This window comes from Etheostoma spectabile, chromosome 6 (assembly GCF_008692095.1).
Source record: "Etheostoma spectabile isolate EspeVRDwgs_2016 chromosome 6, UIUC_Espe_1.0, whole genome shotgun sequence".
In the NCBI taxonomy this organism is placed as follows: domain Eukaryota; kingdom Metazoa; phylum Chordata; class Actinopteri; order Perciformes; family Percidae; genus Etheostoma; species Etheostoma spectabile.
Window position 1 is genome coordinate 21,144,130 of NC_045738.1, and position 24,058 is coordinate 21,168,187.

At 40.6% G+C, this 24,058-nt stretch overlaps 2 long non-coding RNA genes across 2 annotated transcripts in view; one reads left to right on the top strand and one right to left on the bottom strand.

Moving 5' to 3' along the window:
• Positions 1–3,694: 3,694 nt before the first annotated feature.
• Positions 3,695–6,128, bottom strand: LOC116691414 (uncharacterized). The gene is made up of 4 exons (XR_004332473.1): positions 5,972–6,128; positions 5,253–5,326; positions 4,987–5,137; positions 3,695–4,665 (listed from the first exon to the last, which is right to left on the bottom strand). It is a non-coding gene; the product is annotated as an uncharacterized LOC116691414 (long non-coding RNA).
• An 8,321-nt stretch (positions 6,129–14,449) lies between these two features.
• Positions 14,450–24,058, top strand: part of LOC116691770 (uncharacterized) — a 16,038-nt gene continuing 6,429 nt past the window's right edge. Inside the window, exons 1-2 of the long non-coding RNA XR_004332547.1 lie at positions 14,450–14,459; positions 16,727–16,731. This is a non-coding gene — a long non-coding RNA (uncharacterized LOC116691770). The remainder of the gene's footprint in view (positions 14,460–16,726; positions 16,732–24,058) is intronic.

Below are 24,058 nucleotides of genomic sequence, written 5' to 3' on the forward strand. Positions count from 1 at the left end.
TTTCTAATAAGAAAACCAATTAGTTATTTGCTAGATGTTTTGTAACCAATTTTGTATTAAAGTTACCATAACAAGTAGGGATATACAGAGATGCATTGACTACAGAGGCCTATGTAGGCAAATTACACAAAAAGCAAAGAAAATTCAACAAATAAGCAGGCCAGAATGCAGACCCAGAAACAAGCTAAATATATACTAAAAAATAGTAGTAGTAATGGGTAGCAAATTACATGACTACCAGAGAGGCCACAACTTTAGATGGCCTTATTTCCTGACTTACATCAGTAAAGCTGCTGAGCATTTCACAGTCAGGATGATATCTAAGACCCCCCCCCCCCCCCCCCCCCCCCCCCCCCCCTTCTCCCCCAAACAATTTAATCCCACTGTAGCATAATGAGAACGAACCCACCAGGGCAGCAAGTCTAACCACTACAAATGTCATGACTTGCTTCCATAAGAGGTGGACTGTATGAAATTACCATATTATATGTTATATGTACTTGATATGAATGCATATAAAAATGCAGGAAACAGCATTCACATAATTTGACAAAATCATCTGATCTCAAGGTCTAAATATTGGTTTTTACAGCGATTTTAACTGCATTTCATGGTCTTCTTCAGTAGACTATCCCCACCAGCAGAGTTGGAAAGGAACGAAGAACAAATCAGTACATTATTGTACTCAAGTAGATTTTTCAGATGTTTTTCATTTACTATTTATTTTTGTAGCGACTTTTTATTCTTACTCCTTACATTTTAACATGAATATCAGTACTTTCTACTCCTTACATTTTACAAAATTGGCTCGTTAGTTTAGTTTTGTACAAAAGGTCGTCTATCAGGTGTGATTGTGAGCGCATGTTGGAGAATAGCGCAGAGACACGCCTCACGCTGCGAGCGGGTGCACATGCCACACAGAGAACAAAGTGAGAGATAAAAGAAAAAGAGACTAGCTGTGCGGAGGATAATAAGTTGAGATTGTGTGTGTGCGTCATCGAAACATGTGAGTCATATAACTTGTGTCGTCAGTTCATTTAAGCCTGTTGTTGAATTGGTCTATAGTTCTTGCAAATTTAAATTAAGTTAGCTAGTGATTTTGTTGTTTGTGTTCCTCACCTGTTAGCTAGGTTGCACCTGGCTGTTGAGTTATAATGGCGATTGTTCACGTTTGAATGTTAGGTGCATTTTTTACATGCTACAGTAGTTACACTGCATTAAGATAATGCTTATAATAGTGGGTTTATTGTTATTATTTGCTAGCATATATACTTGCTATCTATTGTGTATGGTAGCCTTTACAATGTTATTTGTTTATTTGCAGAACCACACACATAGCCATAGCAGAACTAACCACTCCCGTGTTTGTCCTGTTGCTTGATTGTAAAAAGCATCAAAAGAGAGAAGTTGTTACCATGTGTGTTTTAACAGACACACCCGGGCCGAAGTTGGAAACCAGAATCAGCTTTAAATCCAGCCCTAATCTAGTCTTCACTAACAAGTTTCAAATAATTTCACTGGAGTTAGCGTTATTATTGTTTGCGTCATCAATACCAAATTCAATCTAATTGGATGGGAATATACAGTATACTGTACGTTGCACTTGATGCACCACTACAAGACGACGCAACAGATTTGGCAGCATTCATTTGCGGCAAATCCTTACGGCTCCATGGCGCTAACATTAGCACATAGTAGTATAGACGTGATATGATTGAAAATAAAGAAAACTGAGATCCCAGAGATTCGGCAGACAAGCAGCAAGACATTGCCGATCATCCTCGCCTTATCTGAGAGAGATGTTTGAGACAGTAGGCATCAAGAATGACTCCTGGCCAATGTGCTGGGGAACTTCTTCATTAATGTCTGTTTAGTCATTCATATTTTATTCTTTCTTTTCCTTCCAGAACCCATATTTGAGCACACAGATTCCTTTCAAGGTAAACTGGATCTGTGAATTTTCACAGAATCACAACTGAATTCATATCTTCCTGATCATTCAGAATCTTATTAACCTGGAGTCCCAGTCTCTGTCGCAATAATAATATTTGGGATATTTAGGCCTATTGGCCTATCCATTTAAAATGTAATGACATGTAAAGATAAATTTATCCATGTCAATTGAAGTTTCTCAGATTACACTCTAGTGACATGTGTGTGGTCCAGGTAGCTTTGTATACAAAACGGTTGTCATTTGCAAGGCTACTTTTACTGTTATACTTTAAGTACTTTTCCAAGCCTGTACTTTGTTACTTTTACTTAAATAAGTTAAATCAGAACTTCTACTTTTACTTTTTTTTTAGTATTTTTTAACATAAGTAGTTGTATCTGTACTGTACTGGATGGAGGATGGATGGGTGGAAAAAATGTAATCTTACATGTTTTATCTTGATTCAGTATGACAGGAGTCTGTGAGCCACATTATTCTGATATTTGAAATTCTTCCTGGGAATCAAATATGAGCTATCAGATTCCCTCAGACAAAACTGTCCCTGAGTGAGAATACCCAGTCAAAATTGGGATTTTATTTCAGCAACTGCCTGAGGGCAAACTAAATCAAACCAAACAGAAATCACATTGGTGTCTGAGATGACAAATGTAGACCTTGAATAACTGCATTACTGCTATTGAATTTGGAAATGGAAAAAATTAATTTCACTGCATTGCAATATTTTCAATTTCCTACAGATCCAGTCGCAACTATGCGTTTTGATGTAGATCATTTACAATTTCATTAGGAAAACATTTGTTCGCATTTACAACCGTTTACATTTGCCTGTGTCATACTGCATGCCTGCACAGTGGCACTGGGGCTAAACTGAGAGCAGAGACAGGGGAGATTTGGTGAAACTGCCTTAAATATTTCCTCCAGACATGTTTAGAGACATAAAAAATACTCTGCTCGGAATAATAATTTTTGTCTGATATGTTTTTCTGACAAAAAGTACTTCTGAGAGGTTAATCAGAGAGGTCTGGATGGTTCATAACCAAAAAGTAGTAAATCTGAAATTTATTTTGGCCCTACGATATTCAGTGCTTTATAAACCAACAGTAATATTTTAGAGTCAGTTCTTTGACACACAGGAAGCCAAAGTAAAGATCTGAATTAGAGATATAATTCACTCTCATAGTCTTATTGAGGACACTAGCAGCAGCGTTCTGAATCAGCTGGAGCTGTCTGATCGACTTTTTACAGAGACCTGTAAAGACAGCAATACAGTAGTCAAGGCTACTGAAGAAAAAAGTCATGGATCCGTTTTTCTAAATCCTGCTGAGACACAAGACCTTTAGATATATTATTCAGGTGATAATAGACTGACATAGTTTTTGTCTTATGTGGTTATGGAAGTTAAGGTATGATTCAGTGACTACATTAAGATGGTTGGCTTAGTGGTTGGAATTTAACATTAAAGGAAAATTCCGGTCAATTCCAACACGTAGCTATGTTGTTTGTAAATTCTGAGTGCTGTCAGTAAGAAAAAAACGAAAACAATTGGTGCTGCCTACTCCGAGTTATCCTCCTGCTAGAGTTAGCACCCAACAGGCTTGAACAGGGCAAGTTATAAACATGTTTTTAGACTCTTAACATGTTCAAAATGTCATTAAAAGTGCCTTCCCACACTGTAAAAACTGTTACATAGATATAACTTAATAAAATTAAGACAACATTTTCCAACCACTTTTTATTAGTTTAGTGAACATCATGTTTTTTTAAGTAGGTAAAACTCAGTAATAAACATTTTTGTATATGCTAAATTATTATGTAAAGTCTACAAAAAAAACAAAAATATTAAGTTTAACCATTGTCAAAATAGAGAACATTTTAACCACAAACACCTAATTTAATTAGGTTACATTTAAAAGAAAAATTAAAAATTTGATTTAAATTAAATCCTGCACTTATTTTTTTTAATGTTGACAAATTCTTTATTTCTGTTTATAAGGTGCAATTTACTTAAAATAGTTAGCATTGGCATACATTTACCAAAGAAATGAGAAGTATTTGATTCCAGCATTTATTAAACAGATATTATCAATATTATAATCTTGACACATTTGACCATTTGAAACATCACGGCTTAACAGTCAATGCATCATTCGACATCATTGTTTTAAATTAGCAGATTTTCCTTTTTAAATATACTAGTTTACATACTAGAACATGTGAGCTCAGCTTACTGACTGCAGCTTGACACAATAGCTTGTATTTCAGCAAGTACATCAGTTAAATCATTTTAAAATAAGAGAAAAATGTTCATGAACAGAAATGATCACAGAAGTAAGTTTTGGACCCAAAAAGTGCTTTCAGAATACGCTCATTAGGCCCAGAAAAATGTAACATCCTTGACCAGAAAAAATGAAACAGTCCTCAGTGCAAGGCCAACGATCACGTTTCACTTCAAGAAGCATGTTTTTGAGGCTTGTGAACTTGTAGATTGGTTTTGGGCGCAGTGCATCAAGTCCCACAAAAAATACCTCATAAGTTCTCAAACTTTGCATGGATCCTGGAGATTCAGCACGCGTGTCACCCTGAGGACAAAGCAGCATGCTCTGGCCAGACTGCAGAGACGTGTAAGCACCGGGTTTCTCTCTCTTCTCCACGGCTTCTGGTTCATGGCAAGCACAGAGCATCAGGTCCTCATGCACACTGCTATCTGCAGTTTCCTGTATGACAGACAAACAGAATATTAATAAACTCTTATTTATTGTCATTTAAATCAATATAAAAACGTTATGGTCATATGTTGAACTTAAGAGTTTTCCCTTGATTTTTTAAAAGTTGATGCAAACTTACTTCCAAAACTGTCTGTATAAGACAGTGTATGTATTTAGGACTGTCAAATTTATTTGGGAATGAACTGGGAGCTTTTTTTAACCTTCAAATGTGTTATAAGCTGAAAACCAGTTGTAACTTTTTGTAAAACAAAAGTTAAACTTGTTTATTGCGTGTGTTCCTAAAACTTATTTTAACCACTTTCGCCTCACCTGTATCAGCTCCATAAACAAGTTGTTGATGCACTGACCAACCCCTCTCCTCTGTTCAAAGGGAACAGCTCCTGGAGCTTTGGAGTGTCCTCGTCCAGCTGAGACATACACGTTGATTCAGTGGAACTGCACCTTCCAAACTCCTCACTATCTGCAAGATCCCCCCCCCCACACACACACACAATTAAACTGTTTTGGATTTCATAATTTCACATGATAACAGTTTGACACAAAAACATGTATTGAAAAAAACCTTGATTGCTTACATAATATGTATCTGAATGAGACAGAGCTTTGTGGGGGGAGTAGCAATGCTCCCTGGAGTAGATGTGATGGTCTCCTTGAGAAACAAATCAATGGTTAATATAACCATATACAATACAATTTACCAAAAAAATGTACACTTGTGTTTGAACAGAAAACCAGATTAAGTATCTACTCCGTTCAAATTTTTTATTTACCAAACCTGTTATGACTAAAAGAAAAATGTTTTCATTCTGTAATCTAGCAACTTAGACGCTTATATGAATTCATAAATGCTCCGACAAAAATTGCACGACATACAATCTGTTGTGATGCTGAAAAGCCGAAAAAACAATATTTACGAAACAGAAAAACTTGCATTGCCTTGTTTCCTTGTAAATGGACATTAACGTTACCATGCAGTAATAATGTAATCTAACTAGTGGGAAGAGGCACAAGCAGCAATCTTGCACATACTTGCAACAGTTTAGTCAAAGCTAGTAATTATGGATTGATTATTGAAATACTAAACATGGGTGTACATTTGATGTAGAGAAACGCATTTGACTCAAAATAGAACGTTTAATGTTAGCTAATCATTTGAGCTTAAAGTTCGGCACATTTGAAACGCCTCATGGCATCCTCAACACTGGTAAGGTTAACGTTAGACAAAGAGATAGAGAAAAATAGACGTTCAATTTTGAATACAATTTAACTTTCACCGATAAAAATGGTTACTTACGTATGTTTTGAGAAGAAATGCCCTCCAAAAGCACGGAAAAATAACCACATGGCCAGCAGCAGATCAGTCACGTCCAGCCGCGCTGAGACTTGCCCAGACACGTTCATCCGTTACTGTGGGCGTGTCCTGACAATTAATTTTGCCATAAGTCCTAAAACTGAGTTTTGGGAAGGCAATATATTGTAACATTCAACAAAATCAATTTTATTGTAGAAATGTGCACGTTCCCACAACATTCACACTTTTCATTTTTCTGTAACTAAATCTGAAAGCAAAATAAAAGGAAATTAATTTGTTGAAAGAAATATACATTTTAAAATAAAGTCGTATGGGCAGTTCCGTTGAAAGACTTTTTACAGTGCAGTTTTTCCTTCCGAGTGAACAGTGAATCTGCAGCAGATGTGAAAGAAATGTATAAAAGTTGTGCTAATTCAGCTCTGTTTACTTCTGGTGTTGATACAGCATTGACTGCTTCGGACTATCTACAAACTACAACACAGAAAAGAGATAAAACAAAAATATGTAGGCTATCAATTTATTGATTAAACAAGGTAGGGTCTCCAAATTTACCGCAATTATAATTTGTCTCCTGCTAGTTGTGCTACAGCACTTTTAAAAAATAAGCATATGCTTATTTCCGAAAATATCAGTGGTCCTGTGTTCTGGTCTAGTGGTCAAACCAAGTAATTTCATTAAAATGATCAGACATTGTTTTGCTAGAGATGTTACTACATCTGCTCTGGACACTGAGACTTCGCTCTGCTTTGCCGGCGTCTGTCTCCCAAATAAACCGCACCAGCGGGGCAAACAAACTCTAGTTTGATTCAACCAAACTAAAAGCTGTCATTGTGAAAACGCCCTTAATTGTTCTTCTTTCGGGCCTAAAGACAATCATTCAGTTTTATCTTTGACTAACTGGAGTAATTACAAACAAAAATTGTCACATTCAATTGTGTTGATGTTAAACAGAAGATGTCCGATTTGCAGCCTTAGGTGACCCCAGATATAAACACAAAATAGTCCCTGTTCTTCAAATATGATTCAAATCAGTTAGCTGTGCTAGAAAGTCCATCCCAATTTTCCAGTGTCTCTCTAATAATATGTTGTTGTCGACCATGCCCAATGCAGCACTGAGATCTACTAACACAAGGACTTTTGAGACTTAACTATGTTTTGCAGAGAATACTTTTTATTATTACTACTTAACTAAAGTAAAATATCTGACTACTTATTCCACCCCTGCAATAAGCACAACACTTCTTTGACTGGAATGGGACTTTAACATATAGCAGAAACTGTGTCGCAATACTGACAGCTTCTGAATATTTATAATGTTGGCATTTCATGCATTTACAGTGTGTGGAAAAATGAACTCTAATCTTTCACAAAGCGATAACCTCTGCTTCAAAAGGCTTTAGTTCATCTGAAATAAAGCACTACATTTCTGTCATTGTTGTGTTTGTAAATGTCAACTTTTCATTAATGTTTTCTGGTGCACAGCATTCAAAAAAACTCTCGCAAGCTGAATGGAAATTTAGCACAAACTGGATCAAAATTAAACAGCACAGCCTGCGTGCCTGATCCCTCCATATGTTTCCATATAGATATCAAACCATTGATTAGGGGAATGCTGTCATCTAGTTGGCAGTGATTATGCTGCTGGCTTTGGCACCCAGTCAACAACTAATTCACATGCTAATGTCTTCCAGATCAGGTCTCGCCCCCAAACTGGTTCCCCTTATGGACTTGATTCCCTGATTGGACAGATGGCCACCTTTCAATATCACAAACGTCTGTTTGTGTTTAGGCCAGGGGTATAGGGTTGTCAAATAGGGTGGGGGTGGGGGGGAGGATTCCCAAGCTTATGAATAAACAACAATAATCATCTAGATAAACAATAACATTATCTGGCGCCTGAACCTTGACGACGAGCCATTATGGCCATTACTGTCACATCATGTGCTACAGTCGGTTTTTAATTGCTCCAATTCGCTATTGAGAATGGGGAAAAACTCAGACACTGTATCAGTCAACGCTCCTAATTGATTTGTCCTTGTGCTTGCCAAGACCGTAGTCAATACAGTCGAGTGCGCTGAAACCTATCAAAGCGAAGCAACGAGTGAAGGCGCGAGCACTGAGAACAAAACAGCTGCGGCTTGTGGAGAGAAAGGGGAAAAAAGAAAACAGCATTTCTATTTCTCCCGATCCTCCTCTCTCCTCCTCCTCCTCCTCCTCCTCCTCCTATCTCCTCCCCTCCTCCTCCTCCCCCACCACAGCTCTCCCTCACCTTGCTCTACTCTTTCTCTCTCCATTTTGTGCCTGGCAGCAATCTTTCTCAGGAGACTTTCTCTGCAGTTGTGTGAGGAGAATGTCAGCCTGGTAGTTAGGTGTGTGTGTGTGTGTGTGTGTGGGGTGGTGTGGTGTGTGTGGTTTGGGTGTGTGTGTGTGTGTGTGTGTGAAATGTGCCCTGGATGTGATCATATTAAACAAACACAAGTGTGTATGGCTTCCCAGAACAAGGCATTCTGGGTACTGCTACTGTCTATTTTAGCTTTGAAAATTTGTAAGCAACTAATGAACAGATTCAGGCAAGAATACCGGACACACACACACACACACACAAACACACACACACACACACACACACACACACAAGGACACACACACAGAAATGACCTTTCATACAAATAGTCACAAAGTAAAATAATGAGTTGTTCAACATTCTACAAACTTAATATTCAGATTTTGTGTGTTTCTAAAGCTCTGTGTTCTGGGGGAAAAATGGAAAGTAAAAGAAAAAAATCAGCTCTAAAGTATTTTTTTTAAGTGCATATTCAATATTTAATATTTTACACACAGTGATCTCCTGGTGGGCTGGGAAGAGGCTCTGGGTTCGTCTGAAGGGATGTATTGTCTCTCACAGCGGTTTGTCTGACTTTCAATAAAAAAGTTCAAATCTTTTCACATGAAAAGTTGCGTCCTTATTTCTTTATTATAACATTTTTTTTTGCAGTTGACAAAGCCATCTCTCCTTGAGGTCCATTTATTATCTGTTACAGCTGTCAATCATTCACATGATCTTCCTCGGCTGATGGAGTTTGCCCAGTTGTCATGGGAATACAAGTGTTTACATTTAATTTTTGTATGTTCATCACATCACTATGACATTACTGTAAGGCCTTTTTGGTTTATATATATATTATATATGTTAATATTTTTTTATCAAGGTGAAAATAAGGGTCTAGTCATAGTGTCATCAACTTTAAAGGGGTATTGCAAAAATGTAGTATTGAATTTCCATAAGGATAGGGGAACTTGCTATTGACAGATTTTTTTGTTTTAGTTCAGTGTTGTAAAATTCATTTGAGAAAACAAGTAAAATCCATTGCCACGGGAAACGCCCCTCCCCTGCATGGGTCATAAAGGAGTACATACAGTTTTTAGGATGGATAGGAAGAAGAGATGGAGGATGAACAGAAAATTGTTCACAGTGATGGATCAAGAGCATTACCAGAAAGTGAAGTCTTTTATTGCCACTATTTCAGATTTCCATGAGCCAACATTGCATTGTATCTTAGCAACTAGCAGGCCTAGTTCATGAACCATAACAGTGCTAAAGATTGATTTTTAAAAAAGGAAGCAAAAGAAGGCAAGATTTCTTGATATTTAGTCAATTATATGGGTCCAGCTACATAAATTACCTACATTTCCCATAAGTGCTACTAAATATCAGTTCCATTAAACCTACCTACTTCACCTTTACAAAGCTGCTCCAGTACTGCTTCCCAAGACATGTAAACTGACCTTCTGTTGTGAAATTAGTTAGAAAACGTCTTTGGTTCCGTCCAATTAGTACAACACCTTTCATTCATGTATACAAATTGTGTCATAATATTAAAATCAGACGTTTCTTTGTGCTCATTTCCTGTATAAACACGGTCTCGTATATTGTGCAAGGTGCAGTAAACCAAAAATATAACCTGGCATTCAATTTTAGTGTTGCATCAATCTGAAGAGAGTGTAGTGTGTAGAATTGTATTTCAAGCTGCTTTAAGGCTGAGTATAGGCACTCATAAATATGCATTTTCATGTACAAATGGAAACAATTTACAGCCAATCATATTGCCACTGTTCAAAACTAATCAGTGCATGGACACAAATGGAAAAACGCTGTAATCTCACATGCAATAAAGCTCTGTGAAATGAGCAGAACAGGTGCATAGGTGAACAAAGATAAATATAGCCTGGCTTGATGAAATAATTTCTCTGTCCTGGATAATAACTCATTATGTTAATCACAAGCCCTATTAATCATTTTCTCATTTGAACTGTCAGGACGTGATTGTCATACGAGGAGATTGTGTAAAGTACAGCGAAAAGATTCGCCTTTTGCAATTCATCAAAGTCACATGGGGGAAAAAATGTTTAACGTCAGAATGTAACTCATTGCTGAAGCTGCTGCGATGTGAATAAGCTATAACAGTAAAAAACTCTTATATTTTCAGAAGTAAAAGAGAAAAGAGCGATGAGCCTGATGGTGCTGTAACACAACAGCACAACAGGAAACATATAAGCAAGAGTGGGTGTCTCTGCATACTGTATGTGCTTTCCTGTGCTTATGTGTGTGTGTGTGTGTGTGTGTGTGTGTGTGTGTGTGGTGTGTGTGTGTGTATGTGTGTGTGTGTGTGTGTGTCATCAGGCTGTATAGTGATTGTCTCATTGTGAGAAGCCTACTGGGGTGGCCAGCTGTTCCTGTGCCCATAAAAAGGAGACAGGAATGTCTGGTGGGATGAAGGAGGCTGCAGAGACACAGAGAGAGCCACACACTCACTTTACAGAAGCAGATGTATGACACACATGCACACAACACCACACACACACACACACACACACACACACACACAGAATACACACATGTAGCAACACAACACTCTTGCATCTGTACACAAACACAAAAAAAAACCTCCTACAAACGAAAGACCCCCACACACGAGAACAGAACATACAGAAACACACACACACACACACACTCACACACAAACTCAAAGACACACCCACAGTCGTACATACCTGGATGTGAGTGTGTTACAGCACTACACACATACATCTAGACACAAACACAAAGACACACACACAGTAGCAGCAGCAGCAGGCAAGGTGGTGGAGGCGTTATCGGTCCATATCTGTGCTTGGAGCCACAGCAGTCTCCAAGGCTGCTATCAGCTCCCCCATTATCTCTGTCTGAGAGTGTGGAGTAGGAGGAGAAGGAGGACAACGTGCCTGCTCCCCCCACCCCTCCCCCATCAACCATCTCCCTTCATAGCTCACGTACACACACACACACACACACAAGCACACACACACACATATTAACACACACTCACCACCAACTCGTTAAGAGGGCGGAAATGAAATGTCTGTCCCCTGAGTCGCCTGAGTAGCAGCTCTTTGCTGCTGCGGCACAACTTTGGCGACAACAACAGGCATCCACTAATAAATCTACAGAGTGAAAGAGGGTAAGGAGATGGAAAGAAAAAGATGGCCAGAACAGGAGTGAAAGAATTAGAGAGACAATGAGAGAGAGAGGGAGAGAGAGAGAAAAAGAGAGCGATAGAAGGAATGATAGGGGGAGGAAAGAGGGAGCAGCCTGCAGCATCCGCCCCTACCTCAGGTCTCATTAACTTAATGGTCTCTGTGGATGATGAAGGGCTAAGCAAGGATGGAGGGCAAGAACAGAGGAGAGGAGAGGAGAGAAGAGAGGAGAGGAGAGACCTTATGGTGAAAGTGGTCGGCTAACCAAATTTAAAGAGATGTTTTCGTTTAGATTGAACTTTTTAGCACAGCATGAGCAGTTGACCATCTGTGTTGCCAATATTAAAAGGGAATTGATGTGAATGCCCACACTAGCCTGAAGTGCACTGGGTTGAACACCTGGATTGTTGGTGAAAAGTGTGAAAGGAAATTAATGTATGTAATGCCAAACTGGTCCAGTGGAGCTGCTTCAACAGAAGAGTGCAGGTCTACTGGACGTGTTTCACTTCTGTAGAATTGTGTGATTGTGGATGATGGTGTACAACAAGAATAATACAAGATAAAGCTAAACCCCTCCCTAACAGATGGCTTAGCTATATAGTGCTTATTGACATTATTTTGACAAAACCTTTATCACACAAGAGCATGTGTACTGCATTGCATGTTACAATCAGCATGTGTTGTCCTTAACAGCACAATTACAAAGCCACTGATCAAAACAGTATCCAGTCCAGCAGTAGTGCAGAAGACGAGTGAAAGATCCTGGAAAGTGAAGGGTTCAGTGTGTCTTCTAAAGAGATTGTGCTCCACTAGGGGTAGACAGGCTCAACATGTGTAAGTACAGTGAGATACTGAATCCATTGTAGTAAGTGCTATGCTATGCTATCATATCATTAACATATAAATTGCACAAAGAGAAATAGCCTGCATACATTTTTTTTCTAAAATAAAAATGTCTTTTGTTTATGTTCACGGTATTTCCTCCCAAGCGAGCTTTTTGTCAATTCCTCCACCATTCTCATAGGTTAAAGCAGTGTCTAAATTAGCTAACTATCTTAGCGTAATTTGCTAACTTTTCTTAAATAAGTTAGCTAACTTTCTTAGCTAAATTAGCTAACAAACCTAACTTGATAATTTCACCAGGCTTTCAGGCAACACTAAGGTGACCAGATTTCTCAGGCAAAATCCGGGGACATTTTCAGCTCAGAAGCGTATAGTTTATACCTCCAAAACACGTCATGTTTTCAGTTTTGTAAAACTTAAAAACGGGACATACACTTCGTACTTGTACTCCACTACACCTCCGAGGGGAATGTTGTAATTTTTACTGAACTACATTTATCTAACAGCTTTTGCTTTATTGCTTCAGGCTTGTTTCTGCAACAGCTCATTGATACAATAAAAACTATTGAGGAAATATTTTCCTTTGACATTGATGCAGTATTTAACGAGATCGCTCCAGTCGGCAGCAGAGAAGCAAGCTACAAAGTAAGTTAATAGGATAATTGTCCAGCTTGTATTTACATTCATAAATGTGCTCGTTTTGCTACTGACAGACTCAGATTAATTTTCAAAGTGTCTGACAACATTAAGGAAAGGATTTCCAAGGAGGTTGACCTTTCTGTAAAAGATTAAGATCCTTTTTTAAAACATGAAATCCGCAAAATTGAGTTTGTTAAACCCACCAGAGTCCATGTAAATAACCAGTCATTTTAGCATCATAAAATGCGGCATTCTAAAACATCTCTGAGCTCTGATCAGCGCTGGCTCTGGCTGTCTTGAGCAACTATTGGCTACGTTTGGTCAAAATTTTCTTTCTTTCATTCCAATTTCAGTCACAGTGAAAACCGGGGACATTTCCGGGGACAGATCCAGCCAGGGACAGGTCACCAAAACCGGGGACTGTCCGTGGAAAGCGGGGACGTCTGGTCAAACTGGATATACAAAATAGCCTAACAAAATTGTCACATGTCTGGCAATAAGAATGTGCATTCCTACGCTGTGCCAAGAGTGTGTGCAAAAAGTACTGAGTTGTTAGAGTCTGGTTATTTAGCTAGCCTGCTAAATTCACCTTTCTTTAATGCTACACTGATGACAGAAAATAAGCCAAGCAGCAGGTCGTTACTGATTTTGTGTTCTTCTGTTAATGTGTTTTTTGCTGGTGTTTTACTAACATTGTTTAGCCACGGCAACACCGGGAGTTCTCCATGTTCGGCGCAAAGTCCGGCTCTGGTCACAGAGACGCAGGCACGCCGATGTGTCGAAATGTTTCCCTGAAGAATAGTGTTTCCCTCCTGTTAAAATGACAGCATCCCTCCATTGGAAAGTTAGGGCATAAGGTTTTGTTAAGGTAGGTGAACGGGGAACGACGTATATTCCGGCAGCCTACTACGGTCCGGTCCTTCTAGTGAGCAAGGTGAAGTTGGTTTAATGATTGCTACTGACGTTTTTTGCTATTGTTACCTTCATTGATTATGTGTCAATGCTCCAATATACCCTAAAACTGTGAGAAATCGAAGCATTGACAGAGCGATTTTAGGAAACATCCGTGAAAACACACGTCCGCTCAGCCTTAGTTAGACAGCTTGTAAAACCAACCCTTTCAAGTTAGTTTTGCCCTTTGACAAAATTTAAAATACAATATATACAAGGCATACGTTGTAACATTGTTGCTAGGCACCATGATATCAACATAATTTACAGTTAACATCAATCTGGTTTCTGAACATCTAAGCATTTTATAATATAAATGTAAGAGTCAATACAAAGGAAGGCCAAGGGGGACGGAGGACGACTTCCATTATTCTACTCTCATACTTTAACCATTTCTTAACCTTCAAACAACATGCAGTTAATTGCATGTTACTGTAGCTATTTGTGTCCATTTTCATTAAGAAATGTTGCCTGAAAAAGGTCCAGTAAGTGAATTATTTTGTATTTTTCTTAAATTGAATTGGTTTCTTGAACCAGTTTAGAAGGGAAGAAGTTAAAAGATAGACTTTTTTTTTCTATATGGAGTTCATAAATCACATTTTGTATATATCTCCCCTGTACTGAAACACTTTTCATTCGTGTGCCACAGCAGCACTCATAGTTCCGTTGTGATGGTGACATGGCCGTCAGTGTTGACAGGGTATCAGCTGCTATCGTCTGGACTGTCTAGCTACTGGCGCCTCAATCAGACGGGCTTCTGCACCACCAGACGTCGGACATGGAGACACTCAGATAGACACATGAGACGGCTTGAAGAGAACCGCTGTAGATGCTGAATAGGTAGAGAGACCACTTTCTGGTACAGTACTATTAAATCTCGACATCATGTCATTATTATGTGTGTACAATGGATGGGAATAAGATTTGCAAAGACGGCCATCAGCAAATTCACTGAAACGCTGCTCTCGCCTTGATAACACATCAGCTTTCTGCATGTCATCCACTGTATTCAAAATGTATTTCCATGAAAATATTATTCAGAGGTGTCAAGTAGGTGCGTGTAAAACAACCATTCAGTAATGTGAACTGAAATGGAAAGATCATTCCTCACTTTCTAACAGGTCTAAAAACGCTAGCAGCTGCTGATTTGTTGCATGACAGGGCACAGGCCACTGAAAGGGACAGAGACAGACACGCTGAAGAACAAGACAGATGACAGACCCCAAACTATTCTACATACTTGAGACTGCCACTTGGTAAAATCAAAAGGGACACTGCAGAGATGAATGAAGAGGTAGGGAGCTGACAAGAACAATATATAGCATAGTGGGACTGATGGGGGAGAAAAACGACAATGCTGGACTCCAAATATGTAAGAGCTATAATTCATGAGAAATGTACAGTGATACAATTTGTCATCTCTGTTAAAAGCACCTTGATAACAGCTGTGTTATCTCTTTAGAGAATTGCTTATCCACGATTACAGCAACTCACTACATTCAACACACAAGGGTTTGTGTAAGTTAATGTGACGCAAGCAAACAAATGCACAATGTCACACACATCCACGCACGCACGCACGCTCAGTACGCACACACACACACCCACACACACACACACACACACACACACACAAACACACACACTGCAGGGACCATCTGACAAGGCCAAAGTGATGTGGGTTTCAGGGGACCGTGAGTTGGTCCCTCCACAGATGGGCCAGGGCCCTGCACCCTCTCCCTAATGCTCCATTCTGCAGCTGTGTGAGATTAGCTAGGTACCATCAATGCTAATTTGTGCTGATACAACCAAAACTTTTATTGAGATGAGGAAAAAAAGGAGATAAACCCACACACCCTTCTCCTTGAGTCTGCTGCAGAGGCTGCAGGTGTATTCTGCACAGAGGCCAAGGTGGGTATTTAAATACATTATTATTAATTATTGTTATAACTGGATGTTATGATCATTTCTGAGAATTTCAATGATCTTCTCAAGCTTTATGGAGGATTATATCATATGTCATATACCAACATTTTACAACATATTTTACAGGGCAGTAATGTCTGAACTTGTGACGTATTCAGAGATTTTTATTTGCTTCAGTTTGGTTCATCTAAGGTCTAGGCTATAACATATTTGGTAAGGCAAGGCAATTTATTTGTATGGCACATTGTATACACAAGGGCAAGTCAAAGCACTTTACAGGATATTGTTGTAGTACCCGAGACCTCAAGGTTTTACTCTCAAGACCCTCTTATGAAGGTCTCGGTCTTGTCTAAAAATTACCACATTTCTTTACCCCTCGTTCTTGTCTCGGTCTCGGAGAAGACTCAGGATTTTATTTCAAGACAGGTCAAGACCACAACTTCAAGGATATCACGAAATTGTTTGTGCATTGTCTGATTTATGTGTTAACATCATTAATGTGATTGGATGTAAAATGTCCTGCTTCAAATTCAACCAATAACTCATTTCTAGATTGAAATGTGGAAGCTCTGGCTGTCTGGGAGATGTCCAAATATCGGTAATATTTTATTTATTACATTGTGGGAGTGTGGCACAAACAAGACATAGAAGTTTCATTTAGTTAAGTCTGTTTACTTCCACTTGTATCAAATGCTTACAGCTTCAGTATATAATTCCAGTTCTTACTGGTTACCTTTACACAGCCTCAAATAGTGTCTCAACCACACACCCTCATCCCACTGAGCGCTACTTAACCTTCCTGTGTTCCTTGGGTCAAATCTGACTGCTGTCAACAAGTTTCTATATCAGAAATTAAAAACGCAGCAAAGGTAATAGATTTATAATAAAAAAAGCAAGCGATACAAGAGATACAACATGTAAAAGTAAACTCTCAAATACTCTCACTTTTAGATGCACATTTAAATTAAATTAAAAATAAGTTTAAGCCAGTACAGAGTTAAGTTGTCAGCGTAAAATAGGAAAGTCTTTAGCTTTAAAATAAAATGGTCAGCTTGGACTTGTCTGATATCATCTGAGAGGTTATTCCAGAGGCAAGATTTGGCGTTAACCAGGTAACTTCAGGTTCAACCTGTATCACGAAGGTGGATCACTTGTTACCGGGTTAAATCGCCACAGTAACTTATGCTAAACCCCTAACCAAAAAGACTTGTAAACCCGGGGTTGATTGAACTAGTTGTTAACCACAGTCCTGACACAGCCTATGCAGGACCGCGGTTTTTAGGTTAGGTGAAACCGGGTAACTGAAATAAATCCAAGGCATGCTGATCTTGATTCGTAGCACAGGCCTCTGGTCTGTTTTGCATGATAACAAAAAGTGTTTTGTTCTGACTCTTGGGACATGCACTAGGCTGGTAGTTACCTAGTCTGGATCAAGTACATTTCCAAGATGGCCGGATCTAACTTGCCTTCCGCTATCTGTGTGTTGTTCTTCAACTCTATTCGTTTCGGTAACAACAACTTGGAGCTAGCAAGCTACATGCTGAAAACTGCACGTTTTGCAGTTTAGTCATTTAATATTTCATATGGGCGTTTTCTTTTGTGGGGTGTAAATGTTCCACCAAAACAAGTTTCTTCTGCAGACTATGTTGCAGAGCCACCATTGCTGCATCGAAATGCTAAGCAATGTCCAAGACAATTGTGAATCATTAAAAGAAAGCCAAACAAACCAGAGCACTTCTATTCTGGAATGTATGTGTCGTGTATCCTAACCTCACTCCACAGCGCAGTGGAGGTAGATCCTAAGGGTTCTAGGATGTTCAGATGGATCAAGCATATTAGAAATTGAGTTGGGCTATAAGCCACAGAATAATTTTGTAGATGTGCTTAGCCTTTCTGAGAATATAATTCCCAGTTTGTGTACGGTTAGAATATGGCTATGTCTCATGGCTGTTATCTGTACACCCTGTGACTATACAAATCACAACATGTAAATAGAAACATGTTGCTGTTATTTTGTCACTTATTGGGAGGAGTAGGCTAGTTGGAACCATTAATCTGCAGGATCTTTGCTAGGCTAAGCTACTGCTGAGGGCGTCAGACGGAGTTACAGCACGCAGAGATGAGAAGGGTATGTATTAGGGATGATCCGAGTACCCGGCTGAAACAAGTATCCGGTACGGATAAAGCACTTTTGCCGAGTACAAGTATTATACGAGTAATACGAGTCAATATCTGTGCTCGGATTGAATACAACTCCTCAAATGGCCGCGCTGCGTTCTGTGATAATCACAGCGCCCCCCCCCGCCTACAAACAAGCTCTGCTCACTCACACACACACAGAACATGGAGAAATGCGCTCCCTCTCTCTCTCTCTCTCTTTCTCTCTCACTCTCTCGCTCCCGCTCCGTCAGTCAATCGGGTCTGCGGGTCTGTTCTGTTAACGTTTAGGGTTTCTTCAGCTTCAGGTTTGTTTTTAACTTCAGTTTGTAGTCCTTACATAGTAACCAGTAGATTTCTGGTGAACGTGGGTTTCAGACATGCTGCTTGGTTTAAATGCAACTCCCTTCCAGCAATAAATATATCAATTTCTGATCAACCCATATTAATTGCATGCTTAAAATAACATACTGGTTAAAGCCCCGCCCATTTCCAGACAACCCGACCCACTTCCGGGTTAAATCTGACCACTTCCGGTTTAGGCCCCGCCCAGTCTGAGTACGGATACGGATACAGATAATTCATGTGGTAAACAGATACAGATACAGATAGTGCTGTACTCGCTCATCCCTAGTATGTATCATCTCGTCTAACTCTGTGGGTTACGGTGAATAAGCTAAAGTCCCAGTCGGCGTGTTCCTTTAAAGGGGCTGTACTCAATGTTCAGAAAATTCATATAGCAATTAACAAATATTTAAAGACAAGTGGAGTATTGGCGTCAGAGATATGAGGGGAGAGAATTAAATCACACTCCCTTTCTGTGTATTTTAATCGGAGTTGTTCTTTGTTTAGATAGTCGGAGTGCCTTGTGCGTAGCAGACAAATGACACACCACTTCTTTTCAGTATTTGGTAGAAATTCCTCAGTATTTGTAATATTTGTAAGAATATGCAGTGGGATTCATGTTTTTGTTATCACGAACAACAGAATGTGTTTTATTTTGTGTCATGGCAGAATTTTACCCTTGTAAAGCTACATGATGATCTATTTACAACTGTTTCCACATGATGCATTTATTACTTTTCTGTCCTGCTCTGTTAACCCACTCAAACACATCAGACCTCATCAACTCACACATACAGTACATAGTACACACACACACACACACACACACACACACACACACACACACACACACAAAGACACACATGCACACCTAACCCTAATATGGTAACTCTGACTGAATACATTATTTATCATATGCACAATGTCTCCCAGCTAGCCTATTTTCGCCAGAGAAGTAATATACAGTGTAATGTCATTGGTACACACACTGCAGTAGAAATAATGAGGAGGTTTGTTCACTTTATGAAATACTATTTATCACAGAGACAAACAAATTTGATTTCAGCTGTGGATTATTCACTGGCGGAGACAGATATTGTTTTCATGCAAAACCAATAAAGAGGCATCATGTGAAGGTTTTGATTACATTATCAGAGCTACAAATACAGTTGCTAATAACAGCATACAAGTGCCTCATGACTGAATCATTGTACAGCATGTTCCTTGGGGTTTAAATGTTACAGAACCACAAAAAGAAGTAAAAAATGACAGATGTATTAGCCTGAACCCAACTTCTGACATGCAGTATGGAGTGTTGTGTGTTATGTTTTGTGATCTCATCTTTTATTTTGATACAGATGCTTGGTAAGCCGTTCATAGCATCTGTTTAGTTACTTTAAATCAAAGGTTAGAGTAAGTTTAACTAAAGGGCTATTATGGGTGATATCCATCCATCCATCTTTGTCCGCTTATCCAGTGTTGGGTCGTGGGGGGAGCAGCTCCAGTAGGGGACCCCAAACTTCCCTTTCAAGAGCCACATTAACCAACTCAGGCCAGGTTTGAGATATAATACCTCCCCCTAGTCTTGGGTCTTCCCCGAGGCCTCCTCCCAGCTGGACATGCCTAGAACACCTCCCTAGGGAGGCGCCCAAGAGGTATCCTTACCAGATGCCCAAACCACCTAAACTGGCTCTGTTCGACGCGAAGGAGCAGCAGCTCTTCTCCGAGCTCCCCACGGATGACTGTGCTTCTCACCCTATCTCTAACGGAGACGCCAGCCACCTCCTGAGGAAACCCACTTCGGCCGCTTGTACCCTGGATCTTGTTCTTTCGGTCATGACCCAGCCTTCATGACCATAGGTAAGGGTAGGAATGAAAACTGACCATAGATCAAGAGCTTTACCTTCTGGCTCAGCTCTCTTTTGGTGCAAAAAATTGAATGTAATACCGCACCTACTGCGCCGATTCTCCAACCAATCTCCCGCTCCATTATCCCTTCACTCGTGAACAAGACCCCAAGGTATTTAAACTCCTTCATTTGGGGTAAGGACTCATTCCCTTTCTTGAAGATGGTACTCTGCTGACCATGGCCTCAGATTTAGAGGTGCTGATCCTCATCCCAGCCACTTCACACTCGGCTGCAAACAAATTCAGTGAGTGCTGAAGGTCACAGTCCGATGATGCCATCAGGACCACATCATCTGAGCAGCGATGAGATCCCCAGCCCACCAAACTGCAACCCCTCCCCACCCCAATTACGCCTTGATATCCTGTCCATAAACACTAAAAACAGGATTGGTGACAGAGCGCAGCCCTGCCAGAGGCCAACCCTTACCTGAAACGAGTTTGACTTACTGCCGAGAATCCAAGCACAGCTCTCAATTTGGTCATCCAGAGATTGGATTGCCCTGAGAAGGGACCCCCTCACCCCATATTCCCGCAGCACCTCCCACAATATCTCCCGGGGGACCCGGTCCTACGCTTTCTCTAAATCCACAAAACTCATGTAGACTGGTTAGGCATACTCCCAGACTCCCTCTAAGATCCTTGCAAGAGTGAAGATCTGATCCATTGTTCCACAACCAGGATGGAATCTGCATTGTTCCTCTTCAACCCGAGGTTCAACCATCGGCCAAACCCTCCTTTCCAGCACCTTGGAGTACACTTTACCAGGGAGGCTGAGAAGTGTGATACCCCTGTAATTGGCACACACCCTCTGGTCCCCCTTTTTGAAAAGGGGAACCACCACCCTGGTCTGCCACTCCCTAGGCACCGTCCCAGACCTCCACGCAATGTTGAAGAGGCGTGTCAACAAAGACAGCCCCTCCACACCCAGAGCTTTCAGCATTTCTGAACGGATCTCATCAATCCCTGGGGCTTTGCTTCTGTGGAGTTGCTTAACAGCGACTTCAACCAGAGAAATTGACGACAATCCCCCATCATCCTCCAGCTCTGCTTCTACCATAGATATATAGATTACCTGGATTTAGAAGTTACTCAAAATGCTTCTTCCACAGACCTATTTCCTCGTCAGTTTAGGTCATCAGCATCCCATCCTTATAGTACACAGCTTGGATGGTTCCCCGCTTCCCCCTCCTGAGGTGGCAAACGGTTTTCCAGTTTTCCACACCTTGGTGTCGACCTAAAGTCCTTCTCCATGTCTTCCCCTAACTTCTCCCACATCCGCTGCTTTGCCTCTTTCACGGCAGAGGCTGCAGTCCTTCAGGCCCTTTGGTACCTTGCAACTGCTTCTGGATCCCTTCGGGATAGCATATCCCGGAAAAACTCCTTCTTCAGTCGGATGGCTCCCCTGACCAATGGTGTCCTCCAGGGTGTTTGTGGGTTACTGTCGCTTGAGGCACTGAAAACCCTAAGACCACAGCTCTCCACCACAGCTTTAGCAATGGAAACTTTGAACATTGACCACTCTGGTTCAATGCCCCCAGCCTCCACAGGGATGCCCAAAAAGCTCCGCCGGAGGTGTAAGTAGAAAGTCTGTCGGACAGGTTTCTCCTACAAACGTTACCAATTTACTCGCACTACACGTTTGGCCTTATCAGGTCTATCCAGAGTCTTCCCCCACCCCATGACCCAACTCACCACCAGACGGTTGACAGTTCCGCCCCTCTCTTCACCCGAGTGTCCAAAACATATGGCCTCAGATCAGATGAAACAATTATAAAATCGACCATCAATCTTATGAGCATCCCTATGCTTTAACATGGTGTTTGTTATAGACAATCCAAGACTAGCACAGAAATCCAAAAACAACCACTCTGGTTTAGATCTGGGAGGTTGTTCTTCCCAATCACGCCCCTCCATGTATCTCCATCATTGTCCACATGTGTGTTAAAATCTCCCAGCAGAACTATGGAGTCCCCCAATGGAGCCCATACAGGACTCCATTCAAGGTCTCCAAGAAGGCTGAGTGCTCCAAAGTCTTGTTTGGTGCATATGCATAAACAACACAAACAACAGTCAGAGTCCCCCCCCCCCCCCGGGCTGTGCCAGGCTCCATGGCAGGGTGATTCCATCTCTCTCTCTGTGATTCATAGGGTGTTTTGAACCATTCTTTGTCTGGCCCCTCACCTAAGACCACTTTGCCATGGGAGACCCTACCAGGAGCACAAAGCGCCCGACAACATAGCCATTAGGTTCCTAGGGACACATAAACCTCTCCACCCCGATAAGGTGATGGTTCCCAGAGAGGGTGATACCATATTAAAAATAACAATCGGAAAGGCATTGAAATAGCCCTAGGCCTACGATAAACAATTAAAAAGAAGTTTTTTGTTTGAATATATCATTGCAGTGCAACAATGGTTTGTTGCACGAAACTTATATGTGCAGAACAGTGACTCTGGACAAAGTTTATTCCTTACCTAAAAGTATGACTCAGTGCAGATCATTAATTCCATTATTGGTAAATGAGTAAATACACTTTTGAAATGGAAACCACTGACTATGTTGCTTGATATAATTGTTAATAAATGAATTTATGCACTGGACGGGGAATTCAGCCCATCTCAATGCACCGAACCAAATCCGCAGCTGATTGATCAACTGATCAACGTGGTCTGACAGGAAAAGGAGCAGTTTGCAGTTTTGTGAATTAACACATACCCATCAGCTAATGTTGCTGCAGCAGTTAAAGTAGTTACCTTTGGCTCATATAAATACACAACGATGCGCTCGGGGGAAACACTTTTTAAAATCCTCAACCAGAAGCATTATTAGCATTGATGTTATCGGCAGAACAGGTAGCGGGCCACTTATCAAATAACACCCTTCTCTCTGGCAAACTCAGTATAAGTCTGATTCTGTGACTTCCTATGACTCCTAAATTTCTGCTGATATGCCTCAGGGACTAGTTCAGAGATGCGAAGAATAGCAGACTTAGTTTAAACATAGTTTACACTCTCTTCTAAAGAGAGTGCTGCCATGGCTTCCTGGGCCTTGCCATGGAGCTTACACTGGAGCAACAGACACCAAACCTCCGCCGGCCACTGTACAGAAACTGCAATGCACTCAAATACAATGAAGTAGGAGTCAACCTCAGATTCATGTAATGACGGCACTAGAGCAATGTGCTTGCAAACATCAAAAGCCGTGGTAATTGGACTGGCAGAATTTCGGGTGGAGAAGGTGGTGAGTGATATACCTGGTGCAGCAGCAGGCAGGCTTTCCGGCCCCTGACAGCTTTCAATCTCGAGCTTCTGTAACTTTACAGCCGTGTCAGCCTCTACTTAAGAAGTGTCTGTCAAGTTAAGAAGAATATTTAACAATAGAAATTAGCTAGATACAACATCAACCTTGATATCACATCATGACAAGGGTTAACGCCTAATGTAGGTGCGCAACTTGGATACAAGAGAGTCTGTCGGCAGCCAGCCGTTCTCTTATCCATACGGCCAGTGGGCAGAATGTGTAATGTGGATGCATGCACATTTGGTTTGTTATAGTAGCCTTTAGCCGCTAGTTAACGAGTCTCTTCCAGGATGAAAATAGACAGCAGGCAAGCTAACTTTGAAGTGACATTTTGCAGTAACTGCACGAGCTGCCACGGCCACAATTATTCGTTTTATTAGGGCACACACTAGAGTCATCCTGTGATAGCGTCACCGTCATTCTCTGATACACAAGAGATGACAGCAGTAGTTCTCTATAGGTTAACAGGTGTGTGTGTGTGTGTGT